Here is an 18799-nt window from a genome sequence, read left to right as displayed (position 1 = left end):
TATCAATCTCGATCAAAGTTAAACAAGCGAGTTAATGATGATCAAATTTGATCACGGGTGTGGGACCGATTATCTTGAATTGGACATGGTCAAGTCGAGAAAACCAAAATGGCGGCACGATTTGACGTACTAGATGGAATTGAAGACGAAATGATGTATCTTGAACACGCAAATCACTGCGGAAATAACAGAATTGGTGTTATTGTAGAAAGAGTAAGTTTGTAGATGAATACTAAAAATGTTCTTTTTTTCTCAAAATAGACTAATGTTTCAGCCTATATATGTTTCTGCTTTGGAAGATCGGGACTTTACTTGAGGACAAAATGCTATTTAGGCCTAATTGTCCAATTTTGTTAACATAATAATAAAGTAGTTATTCTATGCCGGTAATAATATAGCAAAACTAAATGACCATTTTGTAGAATGCGAGATTATCACTTATTAGCTATAGATTTGCCGTTTGAAACTATTAGGACCCACATGACGTTTTGGAAAATTAGGCTATTTACGCTTGAATTAAGAGAAATTACACCGATACCTTCATTTCCCTCTTACTCCAAAATTCCAATCTTGTGAACACAAAATAAATGGATAAATTCCCGAACAAGGATACTTTCCTTTCCCTCTTACTCCAAAATTCCAACTTGTGCACACAAAATAAATTGGCACTAAAAAATTCCTTTTCGTATGCATGATGATGCGTATTCGACATACACAGACGAATTGTTTTTTTTTTTATTTTAAAATAATTGTTAGCGAGGTATTCGTATACTGAAATTTTCCCAAATAAATTATTGGCACTGAAATGTGTCTTTTCGTAAGCAAGATGATGAGCATTCGACAAACACATACAAATCTGCTCTTTTTAGTAGCCTATTTCAAGATAATTCCCACTTCGAACTGTGAGAAGTTCGGTGCTCTTTTCTTTTTTTCTTCCATGATTATTGAAACTTTTTATTTGAAAACTGCGAGTCCACACCTGTGGAGTAACGGTCAGCGCGTCTGGCCGCGAAACCAGGTGGCCCGGGTTCGATTCCCGGTCGGGGCAAGTTACCTGGTTGAGGTTTTTTCCGGGGTTTTCCCTCAACCCAATATGAGCAAATGCTGGGTAACTTTCGGTGTTGGACCGCGGACTCATTTCACCGGCATTACCACCTTCACCTCATTCAGACGCTAAATAACCTGAGATGTTGATAAAGCGTCGTAAAATAACCTACTAAAAAAAAAAGAAAAGAAAACTGCGAGGATGTTTGAAAGCAGTCCGACAAACAAAAACGAAGCGATAATTGACAGAGTGCGTTCTTTCGCTGTTTTATACTCCGTAACCTAGCCCTCAGATGATTCTTCTCAAGCGAGCGTACCGTCAGCTGACGGTACTGAGTTGATCGAGGGAAAATGTCGGTGCACCGCATCTGTAACTTGGTCATTGTCAAGAATTAACCATGTTTCCGTGATTGCTGATAAACGGGCTAGGTGATCGAGAATGGTGCACACGGCCAATAGAATAGGTGCACTTACATTCAACGGTAAGTCATCCCGCATCCACTGTCTAGTTATAATGTTAACATATAATCAGTGGCGTGGCGTGGGAGTTTCCTGGGTGTTGCCGGTTCGAAAATGATATCACATTCGAGGAGAGGATGAATTTCTTTCGAGCGTTCTACTAACATCATTCCTACACCTACACGGAAGTTCTTGCTGTTCCAAGTAACACACTGCATTTATTCAACGAGGCATTACATATCTGTTTCTTTTCACAACTTCGTTTTATTTTTCTGTTGATTTTTTTAATGCTTCACTTAATGTGAAGTCTATTCTCGCTTTGTCAAAACACGCTAGAGAAATAACTGATGCAACATGAATTTTAGGATTTTTATGACGCTCACGTAGCATGCGGAAACTATCCATATTCTTGATACCATATTTTGTCCAGACTTTTTTTTTTTTTTCACTTGAAAAAAATAAACGGCCGGCAAAAGAGTCGTGACAATTTTGGCTTACCACACAGCCACGCTGATTCTGCTTTCAATTATTTCTTATAACTCTTCGAAACCGGCATCAAGCATTTCCTTCTATCCCTCATCACTGAACGTCTTTATACTCATTCTCCTACACTGTAGAAATACCTTCTAGAATTCGTTACCTAATGACGTCTGGGACTGCCGGACTTTATCACAATTCAAAATTAAATAGGAAAATTTTGTCTTATTTAATGATTTTTAGAGATTGCTAGAAGTGTTGATTTGTGGTTTTTTTACTCTAGATTAAAATTGTAAGTTTCTTGTTAATGTTCGTTAATTAGTTAGGATATAATTATTTATAATACTTAATCACTCGTCTAAAGTTTGTGTGACTGCAACCTGTGTATATTTTTGTATGGTTTTACTTTGTTTATAGTGTCCTTTTCCTTTTTTTATTTCTATTATTGTATTTGTATTTCTGGTGGTATGGAAGAGAAGGCCTAATGGCCTTAACTACTCCAGAAAAAATAAGTAAATAAATAAATGAATAATAAATAAATAAACGAAAAAGCGAGCAAGCCAGCAAGCAAGCAAGCAAGCTAAATTGATTTCGTACAAAATAAAAAGAAAGGACGCATAATGACGAAGGAAATTCTAATCCCTTTTGTCTTAAGAATGTAGTGTGTGGAGTTACTGTTATTAAACATCTTTCACCCTGTATGAATTTTGTACACCATTCACAGAAGAGGTCGGCCTCGGTAGCGTAAATGGTATAGCGCTGGCCTTCTATCCTCGAGGTTGCAGGTTCGATCCGGGCCCAGGTCTATGGCATTTAAGTGTGTTTAAATGCGACAGGCTCATGTCAGTAGATTTACTGGCATGTAAAAGAACTCCTGCGGGACAAAATTCCAGCACACCGGCGACGCTGATATAACCTCTGCAGTAGCGAGCGTCGTTAAATAAACCATTATTATTATTATTATTATTATTATTATTATTATTATTATTCACAGAATAGATGCAGCTCTTCGCTTGTTTCATTCTCTTGAAATGAAACAACCCAGAACTCACCACGTGGAGGTGGCTGCATGTCGAGTTCCGCCCTGCCCATCCCAACCTCCCTACCATTGGGCAAGTACATTCAATTATTCATTCTTTGTCATTTTCAATTAATGTTCATACTCTTCGACTTGAATTAGTTTTTAGATTTCCATTTCATATCTCTTTTAATCTCACTTTATAAAGTCACATTGTTAAGATATTCCAGTGCATTATAATCAATCACTGCATGTCAGTGCAACGAAAAATATGAAGAAATGCTTGAAGTCATTCTTCTTGTCTGTCTTTTCTTTCCCCCTTTTGTAAGACCATGCATATAAATGCATACACGATAGCTAAAGTTTAAGGTAACTTTCGGTACGTTGAATAATATTTTTGACTTGAATTTAGGTAACTTTTCTTTCTTGTTTCCTTATTTTATGGTTTTCTCTCTTTCTTCCATTTCCTCTCTGTCTTTTTTTTATGTGTATTGAAGTTTCTCTCTTTCACGGCTCACTCTAAAGGATTATTGTATATAAGACTCCAAGAGTTAGATATTAAAGTGGCCCTAATACCGGAATTCTTGGTCTATAGGGACAAGTTATATATATGGGAAATTCGGGTGGTGCATTATACTGTTGAGTATCTGATTCCGTTTCTCGTAGTGTCGTTATAAGCAGAATCGATGCAATGTTGCTAGCCAACTTTTGTAGCAGAGGTATGGAGATTATTTTCACTGATCTTCTCTATGAAGGTTCTGTGAGGAAACTGGCAGTTTGTTGTGCATACTTCATAAAAAAAAAACAGATTTATTTCAATGGCCAATATCTCCAAACAGGTTTTCGGCGCTTGGTCTCTTACTGCGTAACTCCGTCCAATTGAAGGAAATTTACTTTGACTTGTTCAAAAAATGTATTTGCTTGATACAGACCTATTGATTGGACACTTTAATACACTTATCTTCATAACTAATACATAAAATGAATAAATGGACACCAACAACAACAAAGGAAGCAACTGTAATATATATTATGAAATCTAGTCTGTAAACAAATACACTAATAGAATAATAGCCTACTAAATAGAAGAGCAAATAAGTAGTCTACATACATTCTATTGCAACGTTTATACTTTAAACTCAAAATTAATGCCTCTTCAACAGTAGTTCTTAATATATAAGACTTTTAATTACCATAAACAGCTACGTTATTATTTCATTAATAAATCATATTTTAAGAAGATAGTGTTATTAACAAAAAGAAAAGTACTTCCAAGCTCTAATGCTTGTACTTTCACGATGCATGTTGATACCCATCTGTAATACAAGGATGAATGAAACAATTAATTAATTAATCAACCAATCAATGAATCGATGGACGAATGAATCAATAGATGGATGGATATATGAATGGATGGATCGGTGTATGATTGGTTGATTGATTGCTTGAATGAATGTAGTGTGAGAGGAAGAATTGAAGCGTCGGCTGGAACAACGTTATAAGTTACATTTGGTAAACTTTACAGGAGCTCCAAAAATGTGTACACGTACAACGTTGTTCTTATAGGGTAGCAAACTTTTGAGTGGACAAATTTCACGTACTGCATTGATGGACAGTTGCAAGCCAAAGGGTATAGCAAGATAACATGACATACAACATTATTACACGAAATTACGCCGAATGAAAATTTTGTAACTTACAACGTTGTTCCACCCGACGCTTCAATTATCAATTAAATGGTAGGCGTACACGATGATAATCGCGTCTTTGCAAGGGCTCTTGGAACTCCTGCATTGCTCAGTGTGGTCTGCCTTTGCCGTGCACCCACAAAGAGTGAGAAATAACTCGAATATTCGTTAAACCAACACTGAGGACACTCCGCGTGACGGAAGAGCTTTGCATACTGATTACAGCGTCAGGCGTTCAATAGCAATATATGATTTATATTTTCAGCAACCAGTTGTGAATGACTCTAGTGCGAATACTAAATGAGGCAGTAAAGCAGGTGGACAGCTTCAAATACTTGGAGTGTACTGAATGCAGTAACATGAACTGCTACCAGAAATAAAAAGGAGGATAGCTATGGCAAAGGAAGTTTTTAATAGAAAAAGAAGCATCTTCTGCGGGCCTCTGAAAAAAGAATTAAGGAAGAGACGAATAATGTGCTTTGTGTGGAGTGTGGAATTGTATGAAAAATAAACATGGGCATTACGACAAAGTATAGAGAAGCGAATAGAAACATTTTAAATGTGTATTATTTTAATGCTCCGAAGTACATATGATATTTCCATGCAGATATTCTGCGTCATCATACGACGAAAGAGTAATGGAACGGAGAAAAATTCTCTCCGGCGCTGGGATTTGAACCCGGGTTTTCAGCTCTACGTGCTGATGTTTATCCACTAAGCCACACCGGATACCCACCCCGGCGTCGGACAGAATCGTCTCAGTTTAAGTTCCAGCTCTTAGGTTCCCTCTAGTGGCAGCCCTCTGCACTACGTCATAGATGTCTATGAACGTAGGACTGAAGTCCACAAACCCGGGTTCAAATCCCGGCGCCGGAGAGAATTTTTCTCCGTTCCATTACTCTTTCATCGTATTTTAAATGAGGATATGGAGAGGGACGTAGCTTGTGAAATGGAGCTATGTTGGATAGAGTGGGTGAAGAAAAAATGATGCTAAAACTGATCAGGAAGAGAAAAAGGAATTGGTTGTCACTGGCTGAGAAGACACTTTCGACTGAAGGTTGCACTTGAAGGGCAGAAATAGATCTCAGATGATAAACGACATTAAGATACATGGACCATATGCGGAGACTAAGGGGAAGGTAGAAAATAAGAAAGATGAAAGAATAAATCAGGCATCGTTATCTCTGGAAACAAACATTGTCTCTTCTGAAGAAATGAATCCCAGTAACACAACAAACCTGGTAACACATTGAGGTCTTGTAGGTTGATCTCCAGTTTTTGTAGTGCTCAAGTGCTACAGCAGTAATCTTAATTTAGATTATATTTCGTTCAGTTATTGCACAAATCATTTCCAGTTACATATTTTCTTCCTAGATTTTTAGACAGTTCTTTCCTCTGTATGTGTCTTGACCATCTGAATTCTGAAGATTTCCCAAAATATATCCATCCCTTAATATTTTGGCAGTTATTACATTTATATAATGTCATATTACAGATTTTTCAGCCTTCTATAGAGGTGTACATTTTATTAATCATATTTGTTACATTTCAAATATGATATTTTCGTTTCCTATATATGTTATTGAATGTTCTCTGGCATTGTCTTAATACATTCTATTGTCCCTTTTCACACCACCGTTGTTCTTATTACTGATCCAGGTCGTCGTACTGCACAATAATAATATCAGAATATGTTACATTGAGGCGATGAAGATGTCTTTCCACGCAGTTCTCACTATTTGTCAATATGAGTAAGGCGACTGAGTCTCTTCTTGTTTTACGACTATCTTCCACCCAGAGTTCACTTGTCGTCTATGTAAAGTCACATTTTCATTGCACATTATTGCAGTTTAGTCCAACTTTGGTTTTGTTACACTTTTAATGAATTCTTTCCAGTTTTCTGTTACGGCAGAAGAATCGTAATTTTCGAATGCAAGCATAAAATTTACAACGATTCTTCAGTATTAGATGTTCTAACTTTCTTAATAACGAGAATGATGCAAATTAAAAAAAATAATATTCTGAAGTCTATTTTTGTATCTAAAAATTTTACATTGCTGTAGCATAAAAGGTTATTGAATATTGCAGACAATAGTAAAATTTGTTATTTTAAAAATTACAATTTTATCCTTCATCATGGTGTTCAAATATCAAAGTTCGAAGTTTGCATTGCGATAGTGTCTGTCAAGAAATTATCAACTGTTTAATATTTCAACGTTGTACTGTATACAGTATATTATGAAGTATATCATAGTAGAATATCGGAGTAGAATAGTAGAACATCTGTCACTGCAATTTTATAACATTTGTTGCTCTAAATTTTGGGGAATGATTTGAAGAAATCTCATTACATATTACACAAATTTAATAACCTTTTACTCGAGAGCACTTATTTTACTGAAGAAATAATATATGGACATAATAACGGAAAGTAAAATGGGAAACAGAATTTAAATTGTACCCAACAGGGACATATGCGGATTTTCAAATTTAGTTTAACGAAAGATTCAATTAACATGATGAAATTTCCGGTACTTACATAATCTTACTTCATGAGCTGTGTAGCATTAATATGAAAGCAGTCTGCACTTCTGTCCACTCAGTAACCGCTGTAGCGAAGTCAACTTCGACTAGAAGAACTTAGAACAGATGCAGCCCAGTACCTTTGCTGCCACAACTTGAAATGTTTACAGTTTTAATACAAGAAATGTACAGTGAAATAAAAATATCTATTAAAGATCCAGTTATTCATAAGATCCCGATTAATTTTGAAATTGATAAACTGATTGTATGATGACACATTACTGGATTACAGAAACTTAATATTAACATATTGACTAGGACTTATGTGGCAATACAATTTTCAAGAAAATAACACTAACAGATTAATTATCAAGGAAGTACAGTAATGTAAAGATTAGCTAAATATAAATTACAAATATTAATTAATAGAAGCGTGTGAAGCTGAGGGCAATTCTAGCTATAGAACTACGACGGCACGAGATAGCAATAGCAGAATTCTCTGTTAGCAAGATACTATATCACAACCAGCGATTCAGACAGCGGAGAATTTCTATAACACTATAATATGCCAATGTATTTAATGTTATCTGGTAAATGAAATTATGATTTAACAGCATCGAAACATGGTACTAATTTTACGTATAATATTATAATAGTACATTATGCAACGAGCCTATAATGATAGTAATTAAGACGCGAGTATGTTTATGAAACGAGCGCAAGCGAGTTTCATAATTTTGATACGGGCGTCTTAATTACCATTATAGTCAAGTTTCATACGACTTTTTATGCTCGACAATAAGTTAATAAGTTATTAGTCACTTCGAGTGCTTTTGCCGAAATTTCCGGCGGTGTACGTTGCAGCTCGTTATCACTAGTGTCCGCCAATTTTACTTTGTCTAATCTCGCGCTAGTTGTCTTTCGATTGCATATCCGAGAATAATCGATAATTGCGCGTTCATATTGCTACAATGGTATTTTCTGATTGGTGGAACACCTGAACTTTAATGAATAGGTGTACTTTAATGAGGTCCATTAAAGGGCTGTTACCAGGTGTATAATTATTACATTTCGGCATGATCAAGCATAAAACTATTTTTATCATCATTGTACTTATAGATTTAATCTTTCTCAATTTTTCTATTAAGTTGGTATTTTCAAAATAATTTCACACACACACATTCTCATGTAGGCGTAATGCATTCGAATAGGAAACTATGTTGTGTTTCTAGGCAGCAGACAATATATTCATCCGTTCTAATGTTGTTATATGAATGCCGATTACGTAATGATTTCAGGCACCTATGATCTGCTCAAGGCATTTAGTACGTTATTTTATTTATTCAGTAAGTTTTAGACGTATAATGAAAAGAAAATTACATCAAAAATCAAATTTGGTATGAGTCATGTTATGTAACAACCAATGTTAATACTTAGAATGTTAATACAGTAACCATTTAGATCAGGAGTCGACATCTCAGTGCGCTATGGTGCGGGCACAGTTTGCTCGCTAGCTCACAAGCAAACGTTCTGATGAGGGCAGATAAAAAAGTTAAATTTTTTTCTTCCACCATATTAATAATGTCAGAAGAAGTGCCTATACAAATTTTGGTCACTCGACCGCAGTTACGAAGGCCTTAAAAAATAAATTCGCCAGGGGCGGCTAACAGAAAAAAAAAATAAAATTTCATTGGACAAATTTATTGGAACGGACATAGCAATTGATGAGCTATTTTTTTAACATATTTTCTATCGGAATTGAGACATTTCTCATATCATGGAATCGACAGAGAGAGGTGCAGACGCAGTCAAACGCTGGTTCCGATCTGAGGCGACTGCCTTCTACGACACAAAAATTGATCCCATAGTATGTATGTATATATTTATTCACATTGCAAATGGGTATATACCCGGTGGCAGTGGTAACTAATTACACTCAATAATGACAATTAATAATAAACGCAACTAATAAAAACAATAATTATTATTAATAATAATAATAATAATAATAATAATAATAATAATAATAACAAGGAGCATCCTAAATTAAATGAAGCATGGTCACTTAAAATTACATTTCAAGTAAATCTAATTCGTATCTTAACCCGAAGTTCGAACTAAGACCCACGAGTGTGACAGGTTCATACCTGCACAAGTACCTTTCGGCACCACACTTATTTCGCTATCAACTCACTCACTGCACTGATTCTACCTGATTTCACTAACACTTCTAACCATTTCACTGTTCAAATACTTTGCACAGCCACTTCACTGACACCAACACACTTCACTTGCACAATAGACTTCACTGACACTACGCACTTCACTGACACTACGCACTTCACTGACACAACACACTTCCTCACTGATAGAACACTTCAAATAACAAGATATCAATTACACACTTTAAGTAGTGTTAAGGAAATAATTAACATTCCTACTGACACCCCGGATGCTATGTTGTATGCACCAAGAAGATTGCGAGGTTTAGGAGTATTTAAAGCCCAGCGGGAAGCTTACCTTCAGCACTTAAATATTTGTCAAAGACTTTTACACGTTGGCAACCCTCATGTAGCAGCCACTCGAAATCTTCCAAACGAAATTGAACATTGCATCAAACAATTACCAATTACCTTCGATTGCTCTGAACGTATTTCTTCTCAAAAACTAAGAAAAGCATTGCGTGAAGATTCTTTTCATCAATGGAGCAAATTGAAAAGTAAAGGTTTGGGAGTTGTTTTCTATTCTCACTGGAAGGAAGGTAATTCGTGGATCTCAACCAAAAAGGGACTTTCGAGCAGTCAGTGGACGCAAGCCATTAAGATGAACTGTAATACAATACCTGTACGTACTCTCCCTGGTAGAACTCTTGACTCAACCCGTTGCAGAAGATGCGACGAGCAAGAAACGCTTCCTCACGTCTTGGGTTTCTGCCAACATGGAGAATTGCTCCGAATCAACAGACATAATACGGTTCGTTCTCTCATCGCAGCTTCAATCCGTCAGAATGCTTCCTATGAGGTTTATGAGGAGGTTGGTTGCGTCTCTTCTGATGGCTCTACTAGACGGACTGATATCATCATAATTGATCGGCAGAAGGAATGGGTGTCATTCTTGATCCCACAATCCGTTTTGAGATGCATGAGCAACAGCCACAAGAGGTGTGTCGTGAAAAACAAGTCATATATGAGCCTTGTTGTCAGCATCTTGGAGCACAATACCACATTACACATTGGACAGTTTTTGGGCTCATCCGTTTTGAGATGCATGAGCAACAGCCACAAGAGGTGTGTCGTGAAAAACAAGTCATATATGAGCCTTGTTGTCAGCATCTTGGAGCACAATACCACATTACACATTGGACAGTTTTTGGGCTCATGTTCTGTGCCCGTGGCACGATCCCACGTGAAACTTTAAATCAACTTAATCAATATAAAATTTCTGATGCAACGATTGATGCCATAGGATCTCATGTCTTAAAATCATCCTTAGCTATAATTAGTAATCATTTGTACCCAACAAAATTTTTATTGTAAATGATTTCCAACGTTTTCTTATCTTAATGTTTTTTCTTTTTCTTTCCAAGTGTCACAAAATTGTTTTGTTTACTTATTATTCTTTATGAATTGATTAGTAGGCCGATCTTTCGAACCCTTATTTAGGGCGGCTTTTGTTTCTACAAATTATAATACTACCGTCTATTAGTAAAGTCCTTAAGCCTATTTTTAAATACATTTTTGGTTGTTGGTAAAGTCTTTAGTAAGTCTGCAGGTAAAGCATTCCAGTTCCTGATAGTACGATTGAGAAAAGAAAACTTTCCAGTGTCCGTCCTCTGTCTTCTTTCCCTCAATTTATATGAGTGGTCGTTCCTTGAAGAGTAATTTGGCGGCTGCAACCTATTATTTATTTCTCTCCAGGCAGGCTCACCTCTGTATGTTTTGAACATTGCGCATAATCGAATTCGCGTTCTTCGGTATGACAAATGTCTCAATTCCAATGAGAGTTATGTTGACAAATAGCGCAACAATTGCTGTATCTGTTTCAATAAATATGTCCATGAAATTGTGTTTTTTTTCTATAAACGGCCCCAAGGAAAATTACTTTCTGGACGGCCTCGTAATTGCGGTCGAGTGGCCAAAATTTGTATAAGCAATTCTTTTGACATTATTAACATGGTGGAAGAAGAAAATTTAACTTCTTTATGTGCCTCCATCAGAACGTTTGCTTGTCAGTTCTATCTCTTAGACATCAACTGTGCAGCTGGAGGTGGGGGGAAGGAATCAGGTGATGGCAGTGGCGTCCGTTCACTTTTTCCATCCTTTCAATTAGTCTCTAATAATTATAATGAAAATAAAGGCGGAAGAAGCATGTACTTAATTTATTTTAATGTATAACATATGAAACATATTGTAGTTTCTGTTACAAGACTGAAGTAGGCCTAAATTAGTTTATTACAATGTAAATAACAAATGATAAAAATTATTTTCGCTGATCATTAGCATTGGTTTTCCTGGATTTTTAAATAACGTAAATAATTTATTTTTTATTAGCATTCCTCGAAAAAATACACGTTTCAGCTGTCTTACATATAACAGTGGCAGTTAGAAATTACGTTTAAAAATTTGAATCGCGCTTTGTTTCCTTTAATTCCCATCTGCAGAACAAGAATTTCATCATAAATAGATTTTTCAACTTAAGTTGCTTTCAATGAATTGTAATCCAAATAGTATTCAAAGAAAACTCTGGACACTGTTTTTTCTTCATAATTATGTAAATAATTTATTTTCAAAGAAAAGAAAGCTCTGGACACTGTTTTTTCTTCATAATTATGTAAATAATTTATTTTCAACTGTATAATTGTTTTTGCAACGACTCCCCAATGAGTTCGCTGTGGTGCTCCATATATGGATAATTTTTTAACCATTAATCTGCAAGTATTGCATGACATTCCATAAATTATAAAATACTACGGACATCATGTTAAATAAATAGTCTGTACATTTTCTGAAACTAATTATGAAAGTGGGCCAAATGCAAAAGTTTACAGATTTTCTTTCCTTTTTTCTTCGTAATCAATTTAATTTGTAAAAACAAACTGTACAAAACTATATGCTTTCGTCGGTTTTACTACACCTAATACAGTTACTTAATTTTCATTTTGAAAATCCTTTTTTATAGAGTGGGACAGAATTGTACAACTAATTTTATGCTCGACCATGCCGAAATGTAGCAATTATACACCTGGTAGCAGTCCTTTAATGCATGTAATTAAAGTACACCTATTCATTAAAGTTCAGGTTTTCGATTATTCTCGGATATGCAATCGAAAGACAACGAGGGAAACGTCACGGAGGCTGGAAATCCAATACTGTCGCAGAAGGTTATGGTCTGTTACTATAATAATTAGCGTTAATTGTAAATAATATTCAAATAAATTCAATTTGTCATCTCGTTTTTCAATTCCAAATCAATATACAGGTTATATCAAAATTAGTTCATGTTATTCTGTAGATTATAACAAGGTCAATGACATTATTGTTCCTCGGAAAAAATCAATACTTTCGCGTCTGTGCACATCTCACAATTTACGACCTATGCACAAGGTCACTTCCACTCTTCAGTTAGATACGAATAAAATGAATACTTCTGAATAATTTCAAGTTAGAAATATGGTCGAGCATAAAAAGTCGTATGAAACTTGCCTATAATGGTAATTAAGACGCTCGTATGAAAATTATGAAACTCGCTTGCGCTCGTTCCATAAACAAACATACTCGTGTCTTAATTACTATCATTATAGGCTCGTTGCATAATGTACTGTTAGTTGGTTCTAAATACAACGATACAGATAGTGCGAACTTGGAAAAGAGCCTAAAGTGTGCTTTGCCTTGGTGTCACGAATTTCGAAGATATTTATTATCTATTGCTATGTGAAATGGTAACATTAAAAAATTTTCTTTTTACCTTTCCAAAATCCTTCTTTTTCAGACAAGTCTTCCTTTGCTATAATGTAAATTTCAATTATGTATTTCGAGTGACCTAATCTAAACAAAAAAATGTGAGGATTGGATCGTTATGTGTAACTAAAGTGGAACTGAGTTAAAGTTCGAGGAATAATTAGTTAAGTGTTAAGGGGAAGACGAATAGAATAAACCAGTAGAAAGGAAAGTAGTAAAGAGAGTTACAGTAGGTTAGAAATGGTAAGTAAAGAATATTGAGTGTATTATGTACTAGAGAGAGGAAGAATCTGAAGTGCAGTAGAGAAAAAGTGAAAATGAGTGCAAGCAGGAAGAATGAACCATAAAAGCTATACCAATGAAAGAGAAAAAGTGGTAAGTGAATTGAAGAATGATAGTAAGGAAGTACTACAAATATTCGAGTATTGAAACATTGAATGAATGCAAGAGTAAAATCCTGAGAAAATGTCAGTGAAGAAAGGGCAAATAATGTAAAACTGTAATCCATACGAAAAAGTGGACTATAGATAATTAGTGAATATTAATCGGAGATAGCCTGCTAGAAGACATCTTTCGGAAAATGAGGATGGACTGGGGAACCCAGATAGATGGGCAGAAACTCCGAGACCTAAGGTTCGCAGACGACATCATCCTGTTTGCAACTTCCGCGGATGAATAAAGTCGAGGCATACAAGAATTAGCCCAGCAGAGTAAGAAAGCTGGACTGGAACTAAATCTCCAGAAAACAAAACTCATGACCAACAGCAACGAGGGAATCATTCAAATAAACAACAGAGAACTAGAATACGTCACCGAATATACCTACCTAGGACAAATAGTGACATTCAACAACGCTACCCGCAAAGAAGTCCAGAGACGCATTTCGGCAGCATGGTCAAAATTCTGGAGTCTGAGATTTATCCTCACAAGCCAAGAATACAGTATAAGAATAAAAAAAGATATACTGGACAGCTGCATCCTTCCTCTTCTACTATATGGAGCCCAAACCTGGGCTCTAACAGACAGAGAAAGAAAAATGTTAGGAATATGCCAAAGAAAGTTGGAGAGAAAGATTCTTGGCGTCAGCCTCAATGACAGAATCCGCAACGAAGACCTGAGGAAGATGACAGGCCTCAAAGACGCAGCGACATCAGCCACCTGCATCAAATGGAAGTGGGCGGGCCACGTCATGAGGATGGACCACAACAGATGGGCGCACAAAACAATAGCCTGGGACCCAAGAACCGGACAAAGGAGCGTAGGCCGACAGAAAAAAAAGATGGGAGGACGATCTGAAACTTCACTTTGGATCCAACTGGACGACAGCCAAGGACCTCCGAGACTGGAGACTACTGATTGATGCAGCATCAAGAGAATGAGGATCTTTACCGAACTGGCTACGCGGGAATGCCACAATAGCCACGTTGCCAGCCAAGAGGCCCTTGCCCTACAGGGATTCTACAGGCTAATTCTAATTCTAATCGGAGATAAAAATGCTTGAAGATAAACAGAAAATTAGGGACAATAGTAATGGAAGATAGCAATGATTGTAGAAAAGGATTGGAATGGAATGGAATTTACGGAGTGGGGCACTATGGCCCAGCACTGCGACCTATCGAGATCTATTACGCTAACACTCTAGTGGCGCATTCCCAACCCCACACCGGCTAACCACACTAATGCCCACGTGCATCAAAGTCGGTTAGTGTAATCATCGGTTAAAATTGTCACCTAACCCCTGATTAAGCATTTTTACGGTGGATCAACCTCGGTTACGATTTAAATAGGAGGTTAACCACAGTAATCTCTAACCGGCCATATTCGAGCGGTTAAAGGAGATAACCAGCGATTAGCAGAGCAAGTAAAGGAAAATGGCGGCCAGAGCCACAGGTGATTATTTCGAAGACGATTATTATTGTACAGTACTTGAATTACTTGGATAGAGCATGAGCGTGAAGGTTCTTTAGTGGAAAAGGAGAATTCTTACGAGGAATTGGGTGACAGAAAATTTCAGGAGGGAATTCGTTTATCAAAATCTACAAATGGATCACTTGAAATAACACAAGAACAGTCATTTTTCTCCTATGTATCGACTGCTTATATTACGATTCTATGTAACTGTTACTTTCTGTATTTTAAGAAGGAATGCTCGAATATCTTTTTCTCTATGTCACTGGCTGAACAAAGAAAGGTTATGGATGGATCTTAGGATAATGCACAATTCCCTCGTGTAAATGGGGTCCAAGATTGTACACACATTGATAACTAATCTTCTGCAGCCTTTTCCTTTATGGATATTCCATCTTTTTTATATAATATATTTAAATCTAGTAATTAAGTCTATCGATACTTCAGCTTCACATTGGGATATATTCATTTTTGGATTCAATTTTCCGTTTTGTATGATTTTAACCTAACAGTACTGAAAAACAAATAAATGCAACTCGCAAATATAACAGCGCCTAAAGGTAAACAAATGCAACGCGAAAATGTAGGACACGTTCATTTCGATGTAGAATGTAGTGAGCGCAGTCGTTTTTAGACGTTGACTATTATCTTTGTAGTGGTATGGATGCTTTCCTTTAGTCATTTTGTAGAAACAATGTACCATAATAGACTTTACTCAGGTTAAATGAGGTGTCAGCTAGCCATGTTTTAGCGATCGCTGATTATGAATGGTGCACAGAAATTACATTTTAACCACGGTTACTGTTTAACAGTCGTTCCGTAATCTATGACTACTGCATTTTTAACCGATTTTGATGCATTTCGCCATAGGGTTCAATGTGTGCCCAGGTTTCGAGCAGACAAACCCACTCGTCCCTAGGCCAGTATCCTCCATGCGTTGCCAGCCGGCACTCGGGGAATGATAACGGAATGGAGAAATGGTGACGGAATGATGTAAATGCCTAATATGGGGAAAAACGGGAGAACCCCGAGAAAAACCCCAACTGCGACCATGTCCGCCACAAGTGTCACTATGGATTTTTCAAATGAAAAATCCCAGAACTGACCGGGGCTCGAACCCGGGCTGCCTGCGTGACAGAATGAAGGTCTGACCACTCAGCCATCGCAGAGGTTGTAGAGAAAGATTAGTTAGATTCTAGCCAAGAGTGTTTATAAACAAGACTAATGTATAGTAATAAATAGTTATCAGGAATAGAATAGAGGAAAGACAAAGGAGGACTACTACTACTACTACTACTACTACTGCTGCTACTACTGTTGCTACTACTACTACTGCTACTATTACTACTGCTGTTGCTACTACTACTACTACTACTACTACTACTACTACCACTGCTGCTGCTACTACTATTACTGCTGCTTTTGCTACTACTGCTACTGCTATTATTATTACTACTACTGATACTACTACTATTACTACTACAACTATTACTACTACTACTACTACTACTACTACTACTACTACTACTACTGCTGCTGCTACTACTACTACTACTACTACTACTACTACTACTACTACCACTGCTGCTGCTGGTACTACTACTACTAATACTACTGCTGTTGATACTACTACTACTACTAGTACCACTGCTGCTACTACTACTACTACTGCTGCTGTTGCTACTACTATTATTATTACTACTACTGATACTACTACTATTACTACTACAATTATTACTACTACTACTGCTAGTACCACTGCTGCTACTACTACTACTAGTACCACTGCTGCTACTACTACTACTAGTACCACTGCTGCTGCTACTACTACTACTACTAATACTACTGCTGTTGCTACTACTAGTACCACTGCTGCTACTACTACTACTACTACTACTACTACTACTACTACTACTACTACTGCTGTTGCTGCTACTACTACTACTACTACTACTACTACTACTACTACTACTACTACTGCTGCTGTTGCTACTACTGCTACTACTATTATTATTACTACTACTACTGATACTACTACTATTACTACTACAATTATTACTACTACTACTAACACCACTGCTGCTGCTACTACTACTACTGCTTCTACCATTATTAATACTACTACTACTACTACTACTACTACTACTACTACTACTACTACAACTACAACTACATTATCATTATTACTACTACTACTACTGCTGCTACCTACTGATACTACTACTATTGTTACTACTACTACCTACTGATACTACTACTATTGTTACTACTACTACTACTACTACTACTACCACTACTGTAAATTGCTGCTTTCTGTTGGTTTTTACAATGAAACGTCTTAGGAGCCATAATCAGGTACTTCACCCTTCTCAATTTCCGAAAATAAAAATAAAGTAATTTTTATTAAACTAATAATTTACCTATACTCATTAGAGCTGTGCGTTTTCCCTTTCAAGACTGCCTGCCCCGTGTCATTCAGAATACGTCTGGCGTTCCGCTCTTGACCTTGCAAACAACAGACCGAGCGCAAGCTTGCCGACAGTACTCAATCCTCCTCATACCGAGAGTAGTATGACCCAAGCGAGCCCAGTGGGTTGTTACGAAGCCTGTTGTAGTTTAACTGTACGCTATGGATTCTCAACAAGTGCAAGACAAGTTAAGGTGCGGAGAGGAGACTATGTTTTGGTTAATGGAAATAGGAATCGATCTGAAGCCTGGAAAAAATTCTCTTGTGTAAATGAAAAAGAAACACTAAAACCAGAGGGTGCTGCGAAATGCAATACGTAGGGAAAGATTTTAAAAGTGAAAATAGCTACCTCAGGCATGTTGCGTCATATATGATGACAAGTGGAAAGAAATGTTCAAGATGGGTAAAATATTTTGAAAACTGATGAAGCTTTTTTAGTGGAAAAGTGTGTGGAAATGTGCGCGAAAGACTTGAGACCATTTTCTACTGTGGAAGGGGGAGGGTTCTTAAAGTTAGGGCAGGCCCCATTGGATATATTTTTTCTCCTTAAAAATAGCATTTATTTAGATCTATTTCAATAATTGAAGTTTTACGAGAAATAAACTTTGAAATTAACAATAAAATAAAAAGTTACAACTTTCATAGGTATTTATTGAATCCAGTACTGACCGTGAGAGCTTACACGTAAAACAAAAGAGGAGAGGCACGATAAGATCCTGCCATCCTAGGAGCAAGCTCACGTGGAACCCGACTCACAATATAACACATAAACTTGCTCTACTGTTGGGTTAAATACGCTCTTGCCTGTTCACCAGTCCAAGCAGGTCAGGCAGGCTGAATGTTGCTGTATGCACAGCTCTAATACTCATCTTAAAGTTTAAGAGCTCTGTGATTTCCGAAAAAGTTTACACAGCTACTCAAAAAATGTGTGTTTAATAATATATGTTTTTTTATTTCCACTTCTGAGAGGTGACTCTCATCTCCGTCCCCCTTCCGTAACGGAATGGATATTCTCAAAGAATCAGTTATACTGGCCTAAATATTTAATAGGCCTACCTTAACACACTTATGGAACGATATTTCTTTATAATCTCCAAATAAACTGATACATACCCTCTCCCACCCATACACAAGCTATCAGTGACCTGCTAGACTATTTCCGATACATGTAAATCTTACTTTTAAGAGGAGATGGTTTCATAATTTGAATTTCTTCCCATTTGATGCTCATTTTTAATTTGTTTGTGTATAGAAATAT

This window comes from Periplaneta americana, chromosome 14 (assembly GCF_040183065.1).
Source record: "Periplaneta americana isolate PAMFEO1 chromosome 14, P.americana_PAMFEO1_priV1, whole genome shotgun sequence".
In the NCBI taxonomy this organism is placed as follows: Eukaryota; Metazoa; Arthropoda; class Insecta; order Blattodea; family Blattidae; genus Periplaneta; species Periplaneta americana.
This window is presented reverse-complemented; position numbering follows the sequence as displayed.